The sequence below is a fragment of the Pongo pygmaeus genome, chromosome 1 (genome assembly GCF_028885625.2).
Source record: "Pongo pygmaeus isolate AG05252 chromosome 1, NHGRI_mPonPyg2-v2.0_pri, whole genome shotgun sequence".
In the NCBI taxonomy this organism is placed as follows: Eukaryota; Metazoa; Chordata; class Mammalia; order Primates; family Hominidae; genus Pongo; species Pongo pygmaeus.
The window spans coordinates 9,247,475-9,269,282 of NC_072373.2; the positions used below are offsets into that span (position 1 = coordinate 9,247,475).

At 39.8% G+C, this 21,808-nt stretch overlaps 1 protein-coding gene across 4 annotated transcripts in view; it reads right to left on the bottom strand.

Annotated features, from left to right (window-relative positions):
• The window catches only part of CHRM3 (cholinergic receptor muscarinic 3), a 521,859-nt gene that overhangs the window by 72,953 nt on the left and 427,098 nt on the right, over positions 1-21,808 (bottom strand). The window contains exons 7-8 of one of the 4 annotated variants that reach the window (XR_010127531.1): positions 16,073-16,301; positions 15,776-15,902 (exon numbers count right to left, since the gene is read on the bottom strand). The exons of 2 other annotated variants lie outside the window; for them this stretch is intronic. The gene's annotated coding sequence lies outside the window, so the exon portion shown is untranslated. Of the gene's footprint in view, positions 1-15,775; positions 15,903-16,072; positions 16,302-21,808 lie in introns of those variants that run through there. One more of the 4 variants, XM_054448241.2, reaches the window with a different exon arrangement.

The window sequence follows — 21,808 nt, forward strand, 5'->3', positions numbered from 1 at the left end:
AGAGTAAAAAGCCCTAAAAGGTAACAAAGGCAAGTTGGGACAAGAAAGTCACATAAGGGGCTTTATTAAGTGTGTGGTGGGATCTGATCTACTGAAGTTTATAGGAGAGAGGAGCAAGATGATCACAGCAAAGTTCTAGGCTATGATGCGAAGAACCGTCAAGACAATGGGGCAGGGTTCTGGAAGCAGAAATACCACGTAGGACCCTGGTGATCTAGGCACAGGAATGCTGAAGATCTGAATTCCGGATGGTGGCCATGGGAATGGAAACCTAGGTTCTTGAGATACAGTCACATCATTTTAACATTTTTTCAAATCTGCTTTTATCCTTTGTGTTTAAAATGTGTGTACCTGTGTGTGCGTGCATGCATGTGTGTGTATGTTGGGGTGACCTAGATGATCCTTCTAACTTGGAGATTTTATGATGACACTTGAATACCTGATATATCAAGTGATCAGAATTTGGGGCAAAATAGATGCCTATATGGTTCTCTTCTAATGTGTTTATCAGTCCTTCCTTTTCTTTTCCGCTTTAGGTCTCCCCATCCATCATCATCAAGAAAGAAGGGCTGCTGGGCACGGTGGCTCACGCCTGTAATCCCAACACTTTGGGAGGCCAAGGCAGGCGGATCACCTGATGTCAGGAGTTCGAGACTAACTTGGCCATCATGGTGAAACCCCGTCTGTACTAAAAATACAAAAATTAGCCGGGCATGATGGCGGGCATCTATAATCCTAGCTACTCAGGAGGCTGAGGCAGGAGAATCGCTTGAACCGGGAGGCGGAGTCAGGGAGGTGGAGTTGGCAGTGAGCTGAGATCTCATCACTGCACTCCAGGCTGGGTGACACAGCGAGACTCTGTCCCCCCAACCCCCTCAAAAAAAAAAAAAAAAAAAAAGGACATGGGGACATGGAATTTAAAAGTGAAATTTTATAATTCCATGATATAAAATTACCATAGGACTTGACGATAGATGACATGCATTCAATTTCTAGTTTTGTTATAAGTTGTATGACACGAAATATATCTTTCAATACCTCTGAACCTCATTCATGAAACAAGGAGCAGCCCATTTCAGTATCATGCAGAGCAGATTTTCAAACTATTCAGGCCTGAGATTTTGATATAGGCGTCCCCCCTACACCAGCCGAGAACCTCTTGGAATGAATGAATCCTAAGTTTCTTTCCAGATGTAAAGTTTTATTATATAATTTAATTTTGCACAATTTCCCTCCAAGTCACTTCCTCATTCTACCCTGTTTAGTTCCAGTTTTCAGCCACTAGAGATAGAGGCAACTTTCTGGGACTTTTGAAACTTCCCAGAAGTTTCAAAAACTGACTTCCCAGCCATCTTCCCATTGGAAAGTAAAACAAGAAACAAGTTATGCTAATACCTTGAAAGCTGCTGTTCAAGAGTCACATATTACTCCTGACCCCAGGTGGGAAAGAGGTAAGTCTAGTCAGCTCCTGAGGCCTTGGTCAGCTAAATCTTGGAACCCAATTTCTACCTTAACTGTCAATGGATTTAGGATTCCAGTCCATTGCCTTTCAGTTTTGCAACCATATGGGACTTCTTTTCGTGGCAGAAAAACAATTTGGGGTCTGTGGGCCTAATGAAAAATAGCAAGTCAACAGGCAATAGAGTTTTACTCTCTATTTTTCCTCCTTAGAGACAGCTGAAAGTTGCGAATCTGCACACAATGAAACTCTACAGTCAATCCCACTAGATCATTGGTAACGAACGTAATTCTGCTTTACCAAAATTCAACATGCCCCACCAAATCCCACATCCCTTTTAAATTCATCTCCAGAGCATACTAGCTCACAGTGCCTTCTGAAACTTCTAACAAATTGTCACCTCCTCTAACACATATCATATTGCTATTATTCAAGGAGAGACTGATATCAAGAGAAAAATCCAAGTTAAATGTGCAAAGCCTCCATCAAATTTGAAGTTATTCTCAACTCTTATGGACCAGTGAAAAGCAACAAAACATGTTCTCCCTTAATCTTTGCTCATTACTAAACAAGATACCTCAGGTCAATTTTACAGCAGAGAGTCAGGGTGTCATGGAACACAGTGTGGGTGGATGGCCTCTGAGCAATCTGCTCTGGTAGCTGGGTCTTTGTAAACGGCCTAAAATTATGACACTTCCTCAGTGTTTGCTGCTGCCCACACGTGCACCATGAATCAAGGAACAATCACTTCACATGCCAGAGTGCTGGCAATGAATATTAATCACAAAGAAATGGAACAAACAGTGACGGTACTCAATTTTCCGAATACCATACTACAAACTGAAGCCATCCTAGAAATTCTGGAGAGAAAACACCATGGTAACCCTTTTTCTTATGTTAACTGACAATATTCAAGTTATTGAAAGAATATATAATTGCAGAAAATGAGATCTCTGTTGCCCTAAAGATTTCATTTGATTTGGCTTTTAAAATGAGATCTTTAAAACATTTTCTCTTTATCTCAGAATAAAGGCCAGTTTTGTTCAGTAACAGTTCTAAATTGAACATCCTGCCTTCCATCAATGGTGTGTACTACAGCTGCCTATGCTTTTTCCTCCAGGGCAGTAGACAGCATTTTGACACTAATGGTCATTTTCTGGCTCACAGAATTGAATTTTTTTGTGTATTATCTGTCACTTCCTTCCAAATATCAGTTTATTAGGAGTTAAACTGGAATTGCAGAACAAGATTGCTTCTTTGGGCATTATTAAGAATACAAAATCAATGCCGTGTGAAGTATTTGAGTGCTGCAGGCCACTGATTAGCTTTTAAATGAGTTATGGGGCATAGAAATCAGGTTAATGGGGTTAACGCTCTAATTTACACAGTGTCCTAAGGTAACCGACTTCTTAATATATTTAATGAGATGTAAAAAAAAGTCCACCACCAAGGCAAACTTATATGTTTCTAAATGCACATATAATGTACAGGTAAATTTATAGACAACTTTCTGGATGGATAGATCCAAAATTGATAAATGCAGTTAGCTCTGGGGAAGAGTGAGATTGAGTGCTGGTCAACAGAGATGTCAGTTCCATCTTTGTTATTTAAAGTTTCTAGAGTAAAAGTGTATGCGTGCATTATCATTTAAATGAAAAATAATTAATTAATAAAAAATTCTATTAACAACTCAAAAACCTAGGCCTGGGCTGGAAGTGGTCTGCACCAGGCAATGGTGTTCTTTCTTGCCTGCTGGGAGAAGAGCCTAGCCTATGTCTACCTTCCTTTCTTTCCTTCACTTCTACTCCAGCTCTCAGTGCTTTATGCAAAAGTACTTCTCTCTTTCCCCCCCATCACTGAATGTAATAGCAAACGTCCCAGACATTCATGGTACTGGTTGGTCTCTTTGTATGTCACTCTTCCCTTTCCTTTTTCTGTATAAAGGGGGAATACGAATAAGTGGACTCTTGACCTTGAATATTTTAAAACATTTAAACCATGAGGAAGATAAATGGTACTGTTGCTCCTAAGCATCATATTCTGACATGGAATCTTTAACCACAAACATTTGTCTCTGACCCAATCACTCTTTTCTGCTCAAACATGTTCCATGGATTCCCATAATCTAGAATTAAGTTGAAGCTCTCTTGCCTGGTACTGTATGACTCGAAGTTACTATTCCTACCTATATCCCATACTTTCATTTATAGACCCCATAGTGCATTCCAAAAGCCCAACAGAGATCTGTTCCAGTAAAACTTAAAAGATGTGGTTGATCAGTATGCAGAACAACTGGAGTGAATTCTATGTCCTAATTGCATGCACTCCGTAACAACACACTATTGAATCATCTCAATTATCTTCAATGATGATATAGATCTAGAGGCAGTGAAAGTAGCTTTGAATTACAAGCTACAAGACCTATCCAAGTTTCAGTCCTAGCATGATTTGGGGCAAATTCATTAGCCCTGATATTCTTATTTGCCACAGGGAAAATAATACCTACCTTGTCTATCTTATGGAGTCATTTGGAGGAAAAAGTATTTTGTAAGTGCCCTGAAGGGCCAATCAAATGGAAGAAGATATGTATTTTGGATTTTGTGTATTTGAGGATGAGTATGATGCTCTCTTCTTTTCACCTGTCTTCATAGAAAACCTATCCCCATCCATGCTTTAATTTTCTAGATGATATGATGCTTTGTTTAACATCATCCTTAATCCATTTTAAATTTTCTTGATTCTTCCCTGAGTATATAAAAGCACATTTATCTGTATTTTTCAGAAGTATCAATTTCCCAGAGAAACACTTTAAATTTCTGCGGTAAGAGCTTTCTCTTCTTTACCTATTCTAATGTTCTACACATCAAAGTGTCCATAACATTTTACAGGAATTGTTAGTAGTACAATGAGAATTATGTGTGGAGGACCCTGCCATATCATGGGAAATTCCCCAGGTCTGAAGGGAGAAGATGCCAAGTCTACTTTATCACTAACCAGCTTTGTGACCAGATCACAAATCACCTAACCTTCTTGAGCATGGGTCTCATTGCCTATACAATAAGATAAACTTTGTAGGCTTGTGGTAAGGAACATGAGATCATTTGCACACAAAATATGGCATGGCAATTTTAATGCATTTTACAAATGCTAAGAGGAGGAATGAGAGAAGGAATGTGTTTGCCATGTGTTGTTTGACAATTACAGCCACCAAGATACCTATATATTGTAGAGTTGTCCAAAACTGCATGAAAACAGATGGTGTTTGTGGTGTAGGATGGAATCTTTAACCACAAACATTTGTCTCTGATCAAATCACTCCTTTCTGCCCAAACACCTTCCATAGAGTCCCATAATCTAGAATTAAGTTGGAGCTCTGTTGCCTGGTATTGGGTGACTCAAAGTTACTATTCCAACTTATATCCCATATTTTCACTGATAGACCCCTTTCTTCAGTCCAAAGAAACTGCTTCCCATTAATCATATAGTCCCTGGAATTTCTTCTGGCACTATTTATCCACCACTTAGAATGTTATCTCCCATTTTTACATGTCCTGGCCTTTAAGATTCAATTCATATATAATTTCCCTCATGATCTTTCTCTGAGCCTTATATTTTGAAGTACTCTCTCTCTTCATTAAAATTCCATAAAGTGTTTTTATTTTACTATTTTTGCCTTTTAGTATTGTTATATATGCACATGATTTATCTTCCTAACTACAATGTAAACTTTTGAGGGTAGACCTCTAGCTGTTTCAGCTTCATAGCAGGTACAGCTTGGCCCACTATGCTGCACCGAATAAAAACTCAATGAACGGGTAAAGAATGAATGGATGAGAGAAACTATACTCAGTGGTTAAGATAGGAGAATATCAAACTCTAACTCTCTTCAGGAGATTGGCGATTGGAGATAAACAGGTAAAGTCAGCCATATATAAAATTCTGAAGCAGAAATGTCTCATAATGATTTATAATTATGTAGTTAAGTACTTAAGCACAAAGATATTTTGCTGGAATTCAAGTTCACTACTATTATGCTGTGCTTACTGCTGTGCTTCACCTTAAGTTCTGTAGAGTCTGACTTAAAATGTATATAACATATTGTAATGATTAAGTTTCTGGAATTGATGGGTTGCAAAATGTCTGTCAGGGTTTGCAGCTTACAAAGGACAGCAGGGTTGAGAGAGGGAAGAGGTGAGGACTTGTACCTGATCCCTGCTTCAGAGTCCTTCCCAGCTGAAAGGTAATCAGTAATGTCAGGAACGAAAAGATCTGGAGACAAGAAGTTGGATTCGATGATTTCTACAGCTTCATTCTCATTTTGCGATTCTAGGCGCTTGGATATTTCTCTGGCACTCTTGATCTATCATTAAGGATGTGTCAAATGTATCACTTTATTGGCTCTAAACAGACTCTTCAAAGGGCAAGCATGGAAATGAAAGAAAAGTAAGACGTGGTCTCCCTGCCTCATACATCGTGAGAAACAACAGATTTCTGTCATGGTTTGGCTAGCCTGTGACTGATCCATGGAGCACACAACCAAAATGTTGCATTTTTTTCTGCTTACAACCCTGTTTATCATGCATTACTGACCGTAGGAAAGGATGCTGATACTGTGTGGTCCGAAGAGTCCTCATACTTGCCTCTCCCCTTCACCCATCTTTTTTTTTTTTTTTTTTAGACAGAGTCTTGCTCTGTGGCCAGGCTGGAGTGCAGTGGTGCTATCTCGGCTCACTGCAACTTCCACCTCCTGGGTTCAAGTGATTCTCCTGCCTCAGCCTCCCAAGTAGCTGGGATTACAGGCATGTGCCACCAAGCCCAGTTAATTTTTGTATTTTTAGGGGAGACGGGGTTTCACCATGTTGTCCAGATGGTCTTGATCTCTTGATCGTGTGATCCATCAGCCTCGGCCTCCCAAAGTGCCGGGATTACAGACGTGAGCCACTGCGACCGGCCCCCTCCAGGTATCTTATGTGACGAAACCTTCCTTTTGTTACTGATTACTGCACACATTGACAGTGGTCTAGGAGTCCTAAGAGGGTCTGCTCTCAGGTGAAAAGGAGGTTCGAGGTTTGTGTGCGGGGAAGGTAGAATGAACTTGGCTTCCGCATTTCTAACAGAGCATAGTGTTATTAAAAGACAGGAGGGCTCCTACTGCAGCTCCACAACCAAGAAAAATACTGGAATAGAAAGAACATAATCACAGAGTTTCTTATATTTTGATCAATTGAAATACATTTATATTCTGCCTGTTAAAAAAAAACAAAAACAGAAAATGATTTGATATGGCTCCATTCAGCAAACATGGTGCCAGGCTCGGATGCTTGATTATGTAACAGAATGGAGAAAAACACACCTCCTCTCAAGCTACACCCTTTCTCAATCTGAGGATAAGACTTTGTTTTTGAAGTAGCTGTGGGAGACAGGACTAAAACAACTAGCATTTCCTGCTGTTCTCTGAAATGTTCCTATTTTTCACTGGTGGACTGCTGGCTGGGGAACTGGTCACTAAGCTTTGTCAGTATGAAGGCAGTACGCCCCTCAGTTGAAACAAGAGGTCACACCAGGTGACTGGCTGGAATCTGCAGCCAGCTGCATCCCCACAGAATGCCATCCGTGCTGCACACACATAGCATGGATCTTTTTCCTCTCTACGAATGTATCTCCATCAACTCAAAAGAAGCGGCAAGGACATGATGCAATGTTGGCAATTTGGATCCTTGACGCTTATTAGCTTGACATTGAGTCCTCCGTGCCTACTTCCATTCAATTTGTTAAAACCTGAAATGCAGTAATTTAGGTCCATGTTCATTTATCCTTCTGAATCAGCAGGCTTCTAAATTTTTAACTGTGTCCTATGGAAATAAATACATTTTTCTTTGTGACCCAGTGCACACACATACACGGAGAAATAATTTTATGTGATACTACCTCACTCCATGGGAGGTACTTGGATGTCTTCTATTCTAAACTATACGAAATAAATACAAATGTTCCTCCGAATGCACTAAGTTGATTTCATGACTTGAAATTTGAAAACCATTGTTTAAAACTCTAAAGGCTTTGATGGTCGAAAACCAAGCCTTATCAGTCTCCATCTCTTAGCGTGCCTTTGCACATAGAAGAAAGTCAAGAAATGTTGTTAAATAAATACTTCTTTTCTAAGTGAAAAAAAAATCTCTTTGACAGCATTGCCCAGACAATCTTTTTCCTCCCCAATTTGCATTGCACTTGTGCAGAGAACATAGTGGGCACTCATCAGTTGCTTATGGAAGAACTACAGAAATCTATAAAAGATTCATGCTTAATGTCTTCATTGAAGGAAGGAATAAGAAAAGGGGAAAGAAAGGAAGAAAGGCAAATCCAGCTCTGTTCATCTTCAAACAAAAGGTATAAAATCACTCTGGCACGGAGGATCCGGAAAGACTGAAGATCTGCCCAGTTTCCTGTTGGCCGGCGAGACCTCCGTGTGATTTATAATTTAATTGTTGCTAGACAAAACACTGCTAAAGGGGGAAACATGTTTAAATCACAATGGCAATTTAAGGTAGAACATGACTTGTCCTTTGACTTACAGCCCCATTACCTGAATCTTCAGTAAACTGATCCTCTAAAATCTCCAAGTAATGAAAATGAACTAATTCGCCTAGAACCAAAGCTCACCCATATTTCCATTTGCTTTTCCTGTACCACTGACTTTAGACATATGACTGAGTGTACGTGTTAAACTTAAGCCTCAATATATTTATGTAAAAAACATTTCCCTAAGAAAATATATTCAAGGTGTACCCAGTGAATATCATTGAGAACTTTGTTACATTGAGTGTGATACCAGATCGTGGGGTAGAAAAAAGTGAAATCTGAACAATTTTCAATCTAGTTGGTGGAGGCAGCCATATACACAGTAAGCCATGCTACTATATTTCAAGTGTTGTGCTCTAGGTCTGAGCAAGGAGGCATGAATACTCAGAAAGACAGCTACACTTTCTGCCTTCAGGGGAGGTGATGAGCAGGTCTTTGAAGACTGAGTGGGATTCACCTAAAGCAGAAGGATAAAGAGCATTTGGATTAGTGGGGACTGTATAAACTTGGCTGTCAGGAGCAGGTAAGTGTAGAATGCTTTGGGGATTGCTTAGTGGCTGGGTATTTCTATTGCCTAAAGGTCTATCGTGCAGGGAGAGAGAGAATAAGTAAGTCCCCTATTAAATTTGGGAAGCTGAGGCAGGAGAATCGTTTGAACCTGGAAGGCAGAGGCCACAGTGAGCCGAGATGGTGCCATTGCACTCCAGCCTGGGGGACAGGGTGAGACTCAGTCTCGGAAAAAAAAAAAAAGACTTTAAGTTGAGAAGAAATGTGGTTATTATGGTAGAGAGTTGAGTATTTATTGAACATTTAAACATGTACTACTTTGCTTTCTCTCTAATTGTTGAGTGTGCAAATTTTGTCCTCCCCAGTGTGTGTGTGTGTGTGTGTGTGTGTTTTGTGGAATTATACAGCCAGAAGGGGACTGAGGTTATTTAGCATCAAGCCACTAATTTTATACATGAAGAAACAGAAGCATAAGTCATTTAGTTAAAAGGGCCTTTTCCCGGGGATTGGAGATAACTCAGCTATGTATCTGTTTGCATACAGATAGAAAGTAATCTCCCTGCTGCTGTTGTATAGACTGGCTCTTAGTCAAGAAGAAAAACAGCTCATTGTTTATTTAAATTGAGCAGGAAGGAAGTGCAGGAGCAGGTGGGTGTACCCAATAATCTCACTATTCAGGACATCAGGACACAAAGGAGTGTGGTATAAAGGTAGCTTTGATTTGAACACTTTCCAAGGGAGCTGAGCTCCAGAAGCTCCAGAAGGACTTGGTAATGAGGCAGTTTTATGCTGAAAGTAATCCCAAGCCAGAGCCTTCAGACTCCACCAGGGAATCTGTTACATTCAGTTATCAACAGCATGCATGGAAGGTTGTTCCCTCCTCGGGGATGTATTAATAAAAAAGTTTTCCTCAGCCAGTGTGCAGGTGTTCCTCTGCTTGGTAACAATGAGGTTTTGGGGAGAGGCCAAAATCCCATGAATACCCCCGGGTCTGAGAGTATTATCCTCCTTTGTTGAGTCCTGGTTTTGACCTCCACTGGGATGTAGTGTGAGGGCCAAAGGATAAGAGCATCTTTGACCCAGGAAGATGCTCCTCTGAAAGTCACCACCTGGAGGAGTTGGAGAAACTCCTCCTCTCCCCTGGTTCTTCTCTTGGTTTCCATGGACATCAAGCCTGAGTCTAGACTATATTCATCCTAGTCATAGGACAAAGCCAGGGTTTCTTTGCATGAGCAGTCAAGGAGCTTGCTTGGAAAGATCCTATCCCAAGTGGGGAAAGAGTTGAAGTATATAAACTTGATGCAAGGAAAAAGCTTCACTTCTAAAGGGAGTGACCAAGTCACGTTAACCTCTGATCCAGGCCTGGCCCATACTTACAACAAGGGAGGTGGACCTCAAATTCAAGTCAGTACTGAACTGCAGCTTCATTAAAATGTCTGCGGGGACTGAGATACAAGGCTTTGTAGCTTATGAAATCTGCACAATGGGTCCAGAGATGGTTTTGTCAGAGGCATTTGAACCAGAGCGACTCCATCTTGAGTGAGGGCTGGGAAAAATGAGGCTGAGACGTGCTGGGCTGTGTTGCCAGAAAGTTAGGCATTCCTAGCCTCTCAATGTTTACGGTAAAGGGAACAGATTGATGATGTTAACTAAACAGACCCAGACTCAGGAGTGTCCTGATATCCCAATATCTTGATAACAGAAGCATTCCTAATTTTGCTTTAAAGATAATAATATCGATACGTGCAAAATATAGTAATTAAGAAAATAAATCCTTTATCACAAACCCATATAGCAGAGCACGTGTCCCCATGATCTTTTTTAATCCTGTATATAAACAAGTATTGGATCTAAGATGAACGTGTTCTTCCTCTTACTCTCAGAAATGCGTTACTCTGTCTATGGAGCAGCTGTTCTTTCACCATTTTACTTTCTTACTAAATTTACTTTTGCTTTGCACTGCAGACTTGCCCTGAATTCTTCCTTGCACGAGATCCAAGAACCCTCTCTTAAGGTCTGGATCAGGACCCCTTCCTGGTAACAGTTTCTCTATTGCTAAGGAAGGCTACGAGGGCTTCTTAGCATGGTCAAGTAAGGAATGACTACAGTGGAGGCTGCTTCCCTTTCTAAGAATGAAGAAGAATGAAGGTGAATACTAGGGATTTTGCTAAGAAAAAGTCATTCAAAGTTGAACAATTTGCCATGGAAATATAGACGTGCTTAATGGCAGCACCAGACTCCAGTTTGCTTTCTGCACACTGTGGCAGTTTTTTTTTTCTCAGTTTGACAAAATGATAAAGGAAGAACAAAAATGTGACAAAAGTTAACTGGCTGGCCACGAACCTGTGAAAAAGCATGACTTCCTCCAGAAATCAAGGGGCCACCCATACAATGGAGGGACCGTGCAGGCTCACATGCAGCTGCTTCCTCTCAAGCGATTTTACCATAAAACATGCAGTGACAGCTTCTGTCCTAGACCACAAGCAGGCAGAGTTAATTATTTTCTCCATTTCCATAAAGGTCACAAGCCAAAAACTGAGCATGACAACTGAGGCAAAAGTGTGATGGTCTTTCAGTAAATACACAGAGAAAGCACATCACATAAAGCATTCTAATGGCTGTTTGTCTTTGGGGAAGGATGCTTCTAGGAGGAAAATAATAATTTCTAACTGCTTAAAAGCCTTACTGCCTAATTCCTGACAAAACACACAAATATTGGCTTTAATCTATATAACACCTGATTTCATGGCCAGGACATTTAGCCAATGGTATTCCAGGATGCTATTGGCCAAAGAGCCTCCCCTCCCACAGGGTACTTATATGTCTGGGTCAAGCACCCCCAGGCCTCACATGTGCAACTGAACTTCTGACTTAATTTCCAGAGGACAGATATTTGCCAGGCTATGCTTGAAATGATAAACTATCTCTTTTCTGAAGACTCTCAACAGTTCCATCAGTCTGTTTGATATTCTTTCTATAACCACAGACAAAATTAGAGGATGAGTTCTCATTTTTCTGCTTATGTCTGTTAAAATGGCCAGAATACTTACCATGATAGGGTCTGAAACAGAAATGTATTAAACAAGTCAAAGAAAAATGGTTCTTTCCAGTATTGTAACACTGTGTTCCCTTAATTGATCAAGAGGGCATTGGTAAGGCACTTGGCAGAGAGGGCTTTGAGGAAGGCCTACCAGTCGGCTGCTCTCCTGTTCTGTCCAGGCCCGAGGGTAGTGACCACCAGGAGCTTCCTTTGATGTTCATACATCAAAGGATTATAGATGGAATTAAGGTCTTAGAAACCATCTCGTTCAATATTTTCCATTTAGAGTTAAGAAAATGGAGAGAGGGAATGACCGAGTCAGCATCTCCTGACTGGTGAGGGTGCATTCGGGTCAGCCCTGTGTCCTGACTTGCTGGGCTGTGCTTTCTTCTAAGCAATGCTGCTTTTACCTCTTGGTGACATGTGACAAAGCAGTCAATAATAACGAAATGTTACATGGCACTGCCCCTTCTTAAATGTACTTTTAAAATACAAAGATCATATTAAAAAAAAAAAAATCCCAAACACAAACAAAGCCAATTTTGAAAATCTCATGGAATGAATAGGGGAACTTTCCACCTCCTCAGCGCATTGGTACTAAATGCTCTGAAATTAGGACTGAGGAGCCACCAATAAAAAATATGGTTGTTTCAGGGGGGTGAGAGGCTGTAGGGTGGTCCTGCAGAGGTTGGGTGTAGGAGCCTAGTGGTGTCCAAGGCTCAGGGACATCATTGGTCTTCTTGGTCACAGGGAAAATGTCACCATTAATGGTCTTATTTTCTTATAAGCAACTTTGTTTTTTTTTTTGAGATGGAGTCTCCCTCTATTGCCCAGGCTGGAGTGCAGTGGCACAATCTTGGCTCGCTGCAACCTCCGCCTCCTGGGTTCAAGCAATTCTCCTGCCTCAGCCTCCTGAGTAGCTGGGACTACAGGCATGCGCCACCACACCTGGCTAGATTTTTTGTTTTTAATAGAGACTGGGTTTCATCATATTGGCTAGGCTGGTCTCGAACTCCTGACCTGGTGATCCACCCGCCTCGGCCTCCCGAAGTGCTGGGATTACAGGCGTGAGCCACTGTGCCCAGCAGTAAGCAACTCTTATCCTTGTGTGTTCCACAGACATTTCATTTCTGAATCCTGAAGGCATCATGTTAAATTTCACATACACCACTTTAAGTCACACATATTTGACTGAGAGTGGAGAGGTAAGGAATGTAATATTAATATATTTTCTAGCATTTTGCATGTACTATCTCTTTTAGTCCTAACAGCAACCTCAAGAAGTACATATTTTAATCTTTATTTGACAGATGTATGAATATAAGCTCAGAAAGAATTTCCACAAATACTTAGGCCCACTAAATGAGCAGGGCAGGATGAACTGAGTTCTTTCAGATTTGAAAATCCATGATGTTTTAAAAAGGCCTATTTCACAAACAGTCCATCCTAAATGACAGTTCCAAGGCCCAGGTATCATTTTGCTATTAAATTCCTTGAAATCATCGCAGAGATTTCAAATACCAACTATTTTTCAAGTTCTTTAAAAATAGAGGTAGGTAAGGTATTTGAGTAGAGATAAAAATAGTAATTATAAGGGGCTCTTATTTGGTGTTTCTATGTGTCAGGCAATGTTCTAAGTGCTTATTGGACATTAACTCATTTGATTATCTTAGCAATTCTGAGGCTCTGAGGGAAGTACTACTGTTATTCCCATTTTAGAGATAGGGAAATTGAGCACAGAGAGGGTGAGTGATTTTCCCAAGGTCACACAGTAAGTGGCAGAGCTGGGTTTCACATCAAGGCAGTCTGCCTCTGAGACCCTGCTTTAACCACTCTGCTGTGCCATCTGTCCTAGCCTTCCCCAACCTGAAGACCACATGAGTCAAACAATTTTTAGTAAAACTGTTATAAGATGAAACACAACAGATTGATATATCGAAGTAAATCTGAAAATACATGCTTTTTTAGTATAGAAAGCAAAATACAGTAACAGGTAGCAGGTGTTATAACTCTAAAGTTGCTGGAATAATCCTTGATCTCAATGGAAACCAAGCCAATCAACATAAAAAATTTAAAATGTCTTTTCTTTTTCAAAAAAAAAAAAATCATTCAGTCCTTGCAGTCAATTGAACTAATTCCTTCCTAGACCCAGGAGGCTGTGCCAACTGGGAAAATCTTTCACCAAACTGACACCAATACTATAGCTTTTGGTAGGAGAGGCACAGACTTGCAAAGCTAGCGGTTTTTCTTACTTTATAATTGAGGAAACCGAAGCTCAGAAGGGCCAAAATTCCCATTGTTGGAATTAGACTTAGAACTGCCAGTTCTACTCATATCTACAGTTAAACAATCCGCTTTGCCACAGAGATTCATTAACTTCACTCTGCTTTAATCACAGAGATGGAAAGAAATTAAAACAAAGCAAAAACAATAACAGCAACAACAAAAGCAACATCAAGGACATTTCAAGAAAGCAAGTGTCTGCACACCTGCTGCAGCGGGTCACATATAGCCACAGATCTAGCCCTCATAGTGCATCCCATGCATCAGCAGGTCCCTTTGGCTCTACTTTAAATTTGCCCCAAATCTTAGTCCAAGCCATGACCATTTCCTGAAAGTCTCTTAAGTGATTTCCTTCTTTCATCTTAGATCTCCTCCCATCCGCTATCCACACAGCAGGCAGAGTGACACTTCCAAAACGTAACTCAGATCACATCATTCCTTAGCACAGGATCCCTCTGATATCTTCCATTTTCTTAGAGCAAAATCTGCATTGATATTCTAGCTCCCAGCTGCCTTCCCGATCTTCTCTCATACCCCTCTCCCCTTGCCCATTGTTCTCTGTCCGTTCTGCATCTATGCTGTTCCTGGAATACTCCAAACGTGCTCCCACCTCAGGCTTTTGCACCTCCTCGTTTGTCTTCATTGACCTGGTCCCTTCCCAGAGAGCACCCTCACTTCAATCAGTTCTTTGCTTAAATGTTATTATATTAGACTGTCCTTCCCTGCATACACTATATTAGCCATCTTATTCATGCTCTACCCTTTGTAATAATTTTTCTTCATGCCAGTTATGGTCCCACAACATTGTGTGTGTATAGTGTGTGTGGATAAGTGTGTGTATATATACACCTGTGTGTGTATCTATATATGTGTACATATATGGGTGTATATATATATCTATGTGTGTATATATCTGTATGTATGTATACACACGTGTATATTTACGTGCATGTGTCTATGTGCGTATTTATGAATGTGTGTATCTATGTGTATGTATATCTATGTGTGTGTAACTATGTGTGTCTATGTATGTAACTATGTGTGTCTATGTATGTATGTATGTGTCTATAGCTATGTGTGACTATCCGTGTGTGTATATATGTGTATCTCTGTGTGTCACCATGTGTGTATTTGTGTGTGTATTTGTGTGCGTGTATTTGTTTCTCCTAACAGAAACATAATCTCAAAGGGAGCAGTAGCTGTGTTTACTTCACCATTGCCTCCCTTGTGTCTAGAACGTAGTAGGTGTTTAATAAATATGTGTTGAATGAGGAATAAATAATTTATGATAACAGAAATCTGAAACACAAAGTTAAATTGTCTCCTAGGTGTTAGAAAAAAGAATGTAAAGAATTACATGCTGCACTTCATAATGATTTTTTAATTTAAAATACATTAAAGGTATTCTAGTATTTCATACTTAGACACTGTAAAAATATTTGCAGTTCAATGTGACTTACTGCCTCGAATAAATTAATGAACAGGGAAGGTTTTATTGTTAGGTGGCAACTATGTTGAATTTTTTTTTTGCGGGTTAAATTTGTGTTTATAAGATTTTTAAATTATCTGTGCATAGTAAAATATATGATGTTTGATAGGTTTATACAATCACTTAGCAAAAATAATATGAGTAATAGGTAATTTTTAGTGAAACGTGCTATTTCTAGGTACTAGTCTAAACCTTTTACCCACCCTATGTCATTTAATCTTCAAGAAGCCTGTGCAGTAGGTAGGAACTATCATTACCTTCAACATATAAATGAGGAAACGAAGACACACAGAGTTAAAATATCCTAATTGAGGTCACACAACTAATCAACAGTGGCCAGAACACAAAAAGGCAATTTGTCCATTCTTCTATTCAGTCATCCATTTTTTAATTAAAAAAACGCCTTCTGTGTACTTACAATCTACCAGGAACTGAGTTATGTAACAAGGATGCAAAACAGTGACATAATCTCTACGGTCATGATGATCCCGGCATAGGACAGTGGAGTGGACCAGATGTCAGGCTGCCCAAGAGACCAGCTCCACCTGGGAAGACAGAAACCAGGCAAGGAGTCAGTTCCTTCTCCCACTTTGGATTCCTGTTTTTAATGGTGGAGACATTAAGCATCATAGAATGATCCAACGTCTCTGTTTTCCCTCCCTAGAGTCTTCAACTGAAGTCATAAAAGAAAGGGACTATTTCAGTAGCAAGTTACCTAAGTGTTAATGTTTGGTTCTGTGGGTGGCCTTGAATTTGTAACTTTGCAGCGTGCCACTCTTGCTTCATTTCATCCAGGTTTTTCTTGACATCTGAAGAGGCAGTATCTCTAGGGAGTATATTTTTGTATTTCTCCATATGTTGCTTTTTGTCTCCTCACATATATTGCCAATAAGACTTGTGAGTTCCACCACAGGCCAGCTCTGCAACTTATGTTTAGTGTTGGCCTGGAAAGAAATATTATTATTTTCATTGGTTCATGTCTTTTCCTCTATTGTAGAAATGATCTTTTCTTGCATTTTCCCTCAACAGATTGAGGCATTTTCTTCCATCTTATTTTATCCATATTTTGTACATTGCTCATAGGTTTTTCTCATTCAGGATCGTGTTTGCTTCTACCCTTTATCAAAAATCTATTTAACAAAGTGCCCTCCTCCCATATTAATCCTGTAGCTTTTCCATTGGTTACTTTTCCCAATACTTTTCATTTCTTCATTCCTGTAGATTAAGGTAATTTTTTTGCATATTTGCTTCTTTGCCGCAGTCCTCTCCTTAAAATCTAGGCTACACTGACCTTGGTTTCCTCCAGAACATGGCTGCCACATAATACTGAAACCAGAGATGCACTGATGCTGAAGAACATTCTCTTTTCTCTCTCTCTCTCTCTTAGGTAGTCACTTTGCAGTCATATTCAAGTATGCCTATCGAGCATATTTACTCATCAGATGTTTCCCGTGTTTACAGAACAAATGGCAACAGAACTATAAGATAGCAAAACGCAGCATCTCTTAAATTCCTTACAACCAAATGGGGAGCGAGGGTGGTGGGGATGAGCACATGTGATTTTAAAAAAGATTTTTAAAAAATTGTAGTAAAATACATGTAACATAAAATTTACCATGTTAACCATTAGGTGTAAAATTCAGTGGCATTAAGAATATTCACAATGATCTATATCCTTCCCTAGAATGTTTTTCATCTTGCAAAACTGAAACTCTTTATCCACTAAACAATAACTCTGCATTTTCCCTCTTCCCAGTTCCCAGAAACCAGCATTCTATTGGTGGAGTCCACAGATTCCACTACTCTATGTTCTTCATGTAAATGGTATCATATATTTGTCATTTTGTGACTGGCTTATTTCACTCAGCACAATGTTCTCAAGGTTCATCTATGTTGTTGTGCGTATCAGAATTTCCTTCCTGGACAGGTGCAGTGTTTCACACCTGTAATCCCAGCACTTTGGGAGGCTGAAGCAAGAGGATCACTTGAGCCCAGGAGTTCAAGGCTGCAGTGAGCTATGATCGCACCACTGCACTCCACCCTGGGAAAAAGAGCAAGACCCTGTCTCCAAATAAAAAAAAAAAAAAAGAATTTCCTTCCTTTTTAAGACTGAATGATATTCCATTGTATGTGTATATTACATTTTATTTATCTATTCATCCATCAATGGACACCTAGGTTGCTTCCGTCTTTTGGCTATTGTGAATAATGCTGCTATGAATGTAGGTATACAAATATCTGTTCACATTATGAGTAATTCTAAAGCTCAAAGTCACAGAATGACAATAACATACATACACCATGAGAACTTACAGCCATATATAAGTGCTGAGTGTACTGTGGGAATCACTGAAGTCAAGTGAGAACTTTATAGAAGATGGAATTGTTGAGCGGCACTTTCAAGGTAGCAAGAGGTAAGATTTGAAGGCAAAGAGAGACGGAGGGCACTTGGCATATGTGTATTGTGCATATAATAATCATAAAAGTTGAGAAATAAATGATGTAGAGGGTGGAGAAGGCATGGGGTGTTCTTTAGGCTAGAATAGATAGTACTGGCCTGAATAGATGAGGAGAATGCTAGTGAATTGATATAAAATATTAATGACCATGATTTTAAAGTTTTCACAGAGCAATCACTACAATGAAGCAACTGTGAATTTCTCAGAATTAAAAAGGCATCCACTGGACTGTATGTCCCATAAGGACAGGCCTGAAGAAATTGCTTTGCCCACCACTGTAACCCAGTGCTGATCACAGCATGTGCACTGGCAGGTGCTCAGTAAATGTATGTTAAATACATGAATGAATGCATGAACTGCCAAGGATGATTGCCACTGATGAAGATGGGCTAAAGTTGAGAAGGCTGAAGTTGCAGGTTTTATTTGAAGGAATCAGGCCTTATTGGAATAGCTGAAAGAAATAACAAAGGTATTGGATCTGAAATACTTTAAGGAGGCAGAATCAGGCAAAGCCACTAGATCTCCTTGGTTAGGATTTTGTTTATAACTGTTGTCAATACCTGTGTTGGTTTGTTCCACGTTACTATAACTTTTTATAACTGGTGAGTATTTAAATAGATGTTAATTGTTTTCCACTCTACCCTAGATGTGTTCTTAAGAGCTAATTCTGTTTTACAAGGCTCACTTTTGGTCAGTATTTTCTTGTTAAGATAATCACAATTCTAAGGACACAGGAACACAAACATGATCCTAATTTATAGATATGCGAATTATTTTAGACTGCTTTTCCCCCTTACAGGGAGAAAGAATCAATATATTCATTAATTATCTTTTGCTTATCTGTAGATAAGAGGTTTTTATCATTTTCACCTAACTTTGTGATTATATGCCAGCAATAAATGAAATTCTATTGGCATTGCACAAGTATCGAACATTGGGACTGGATTGTGTTATACATTAAGCAACGGAAGAAGTCTACATTTGCACATTGAAACACCTCGATTGAAGGCACCGAGTCCACCTTGTGTAATCTTCGGTCCTAAATGGAAGAGGATCCATGTATTTGCTCACGGTTCTCCGCCGTGGTTCACACCATGGCATCTTTGGTGACAAAATTGCAAAGCTTCTCTATGCTACATTCAAGATATAAAACAAGTGGTTATATTTTAGAGTCGAGAACAAAGATGTGTAATATGATGGCACAAGGAGCTGGAGTGAAATGCGGCCTCGCCAACGAGACAGAGGGCACCGCCGGCAGCCTGGCACTCTGTGCCCGGTAGCAGATGGTCACGCACATGCTCCCGAGTCACAGCCACAGGCACACGGGGAACCTTGCAGGCTCCTTTTGACAGTTATTATTCGAGAGCTGTTTTCTTTAGGTGTTTGTGAAAGGTCAGCGTCTGATCTAATTCCGCCCACAGTTACACAGTTATAGTTTCCTTGACTGCATGTGTCACTCTTTTAGCATCATCTGACATTCTATGTGCTTGCCAGTTTTCTTGCTAATTCCTTTTGGAAAACTATTTTTTCCCCAAGTTTGTCACTTTACTTAAAAAAGACACCACAAAAGGGTCTTCTGTTCTATTGAGTTGTTCGCTTTTTTGGCCTTTCCTATTGGAAAAATCTCACATAAACCACTTCCTGATGAGAAAAATCATTTATTTAATCCTTAGCCTATGTTTATAATTGCTTCTGAAGGATGACTTCAGTGCATTAATAAGTGGTTAAATTAAAAATATTTTAGAGAATCGATGGTAATATATCCTTTTCACGATACTGACTTGAGGCTGAGAGGGCGGGAATCAGGGATGAAGGCATTATGGTCCCAATGCTGAATGAACAAAATGCATAGAAAACCAGCATATGCTGGGCTGGGTCCCGGGCATCTCACAGGTGGCCTCCCTGGACCAAGGCTGGGGGAGTTGATCATAATTGGCTTGTCAACTGTCTGGGGCACATTAGATACCATCCTGCTCAAGGCACCAGGCTTCACTAGATGGTACCTGGAGGTCTCTTCTCTATGAGGCTATTGGTTTTAATATTCCTAGTTGAATATGATTATGTCATTGACTCTGAGCCTAGTTTCCTGAGGGATATTACCTTATCTGCCTCTTTCATTGAGCTTTCTTGATGATCAGATAAGATGGTGTAAGAAATAGTAATTTAAAATTTATAAAATGCTGCACAAATGTTAGAGCTTATTAGGTTATGTGCCAGGATAAATCGCTCACTTTGGCATAAATCTGTGATAAACTGTCTACCATTGGTTTGTAAAATTTCAGCCTTGAACTCCTGGGTACCTGGCGAACAATTATTTCTGATATTAACGTCTTTCTTTCTTTCTTTGAAGACCAGGGTTTTAGTCTATTTCTTTGCCACTTTGTAACTGTAGGGAAATTACAGCTGCTGGATTTGGGTCTCAACGCATATCTTTTAAGTTTCCTCCTGTAACACTGTTACTCTAAGTACCTATATTACTTGGGTAATGATGCAAACGTTGCAAATTGCCTAAGCTCCACAAAGGCACAACTTAATGAAAATCCCCTTTCCATGTCTCATATTCAGCAATGATGTTAGTGTCCATAACACAAATTTAACTTTTATTAATTATATTCTTTGCTTTGCATGTTAGGGTCAACATGGGGTTAAATAAAAGGAATTTCTGTTCTTACTGGGGTTATGATAATTTATTTAAATATAACCAGAAACTTACCTTCCTGGATCGAGATCTGGGTCTCAGTCTACATTTTTAAATCGGTGTCTGTAATTTTTCAAGTTGTAAAAGTTATTTAAAGTAGTATTGATTTGGTTTATGTAGAATAAGGATTCTTTAATATGCTTACATTTCATGCTAGATAAATCATTATAATCACTGCACATCCACCTTTGGATGTTCTGGTTAAACAAATAACACCATCCCTAGAAAGTAGAAAAGCTCTCTTGCAATTTGTAGTACTCGATTTAACTATCTTTAAGTTATTTCTCCATCCTTGTTTTAGAAACATAACCCAAGTTATAAGACACTCCAGGAATCTCAGCATCAGAACCAAGTTATGGGTACTATTTGTTGGTTACAAAAGGGCAAGAGTTGCTAATCACTATTTAATTGTGTTGGTTGTGGAGCCATACTTTTCGAAATATATAATTTAGTGAATTAGATTTCTATGCAGAAATATTTCTGTTAATGCTCATCTATTAGCTTCTGTATTAGTCTGTTCTCACACTGCTATAAAGAAATACCCGAGACTGAGTAATTTATAAAGGAAAGAGGTTTAATTGACTCACAGTTCCACATGGCTGGGGAGGCCTCAGGAAACTTACAATCATGGTGGAAGGCAAAGGAGAAGCAGGCACCTTCCTTACAGGGTGGCAGGATGGAGTGAGTGCAGACAGGGGAAATGCCAGACAGTTATTAAACCATCAGATCTTGTGAGACTCACTCACTATCATGAGGACGGCATGGAGGAGACTGACCCCATGATCCAATTACCTCCACCTGGTCCTGCCCTTGACATGTGGGGATTATGGGGATTACAATTTAAGATGAGATTTGGGTGGGGACACAGCCAAACCATATCAGTTTCCAAGTGTTCCAAGTACAGTTTTAGAAAACTGTATTCTGATTCTGGAATTTAGAAATTCTGTTCCAGCTAAATTTCAACTTCAATCAAGTAGTTTCAAATGTGATCACTTTCTATCCCAAAAGGGACTGTGTGTTGGCATGCCTGGGGAGGGTTCATTTCTCATCCTAGTGCCTGGGAGACTGGTGCCCCTGGGGCCCCTGCCACTTGGTTCCTATTTCCCAGCCAGCACTGAGTGGTGTATATCCCACTGGAAAGAGGGGGCAATCAGAATGTGCATCAGAGAATTTCTGGGAATATCCTGATAGTGGATGTGTGACTAGAGAGTCACTTAAAGACCAGCATTGATTTCAAAGTAAAGAAAGCAAGGTGGTTTTGCCCTGCCTTGTAGGACACAGCTCACATCTACCT